The sequence below is a fragment of the Crassostrea angulata genome, chromosome 6 (assembly GCF_025612915.1).
Source record: "Crassostrea angulata isolate pt1a10 chromosome 6, ASM2561291v2, whole genome shotgun sequence".
Taxonomy (NCBI): Eukaryota; Metazoa; Mollusca; class Bivalvia; order Ostreida; family Ostreidae; genus Magallana; species Magallana angulata.
Genome location: NC_069116.1, coordinates 46700380 through 46701026, shown reverse-complemented (window position 1 = coordinate 46701026; position 647 = coordinate 46700380). Strand labels below are relative to the sequence as shown.

The following is a 647-nucleotide window of genomic DNA, read 5'->3' as shown; positions in this document are numbered from 1 at the left end:
TGCCGGAACCCGGGATTGAACCGGGGGCCTTTAGATCTTCAGTCTAACGCTCTCCCAACTGAGCTATTCCGGCTGACAAGTATGTACAATATTAATTTTTGTCATATTCTTTGCAATAAATATGATCCTCTCTATCTCGAAAAAGCGGAAAATTCGAATTTTTAACTTCGACCAAAGCAAGTTTCACTGTACTGGCCTAACGTTCACCAATTACATCTTCTTGCCGCCACATCTATTCCTACTTTCATTTTAATTGTGGCGTTTCATTGCAATGTCGGAAAATGGTCCATGACCAGTAAGGAATTTAAAGATTTGTTTTTAAAGTTATGGTTACGAGTGATAAGCGAATCACATATTCTTAACGAGGGTGCCATGGTGTTCATTTAAAAATCAAACTTTAACAAAGAGACCGAACTTTGCTTAGAACAAAATGCTTTCTTAGCCCATATGAATTAATTAAGAACAAGAACAAGTATTTTAATAAATTCTCAAGACAACTATCAAAATTTAAAAGTGCTGGAGAAGAAGCAAGTAAAGTATTTATATAAATAATCGTATTTGTCAAGTAGTTTATAACATTTAAGTGAAATTTTTTTCTCTCGGATATAACAGATTTTAAAATTACTGTACACAACTTATTTGGACCC

General features: G+C 34.0%; 1 non-coding gene across 1 annotated transcript; it reads right to left on the bottom strand.

Moving 5' to 3' along the window:
* Window positions 1-73, bottom strand: Trnaf-gaa (transfer RNA phenylalanine (anticodon GAA)). Its single transcript has one exon. It is a non-coding gene; the product is annotated as a tRNA-Phe (tRNA).
* Window positions 74-647: the final 574 nt, after the last annotated feature.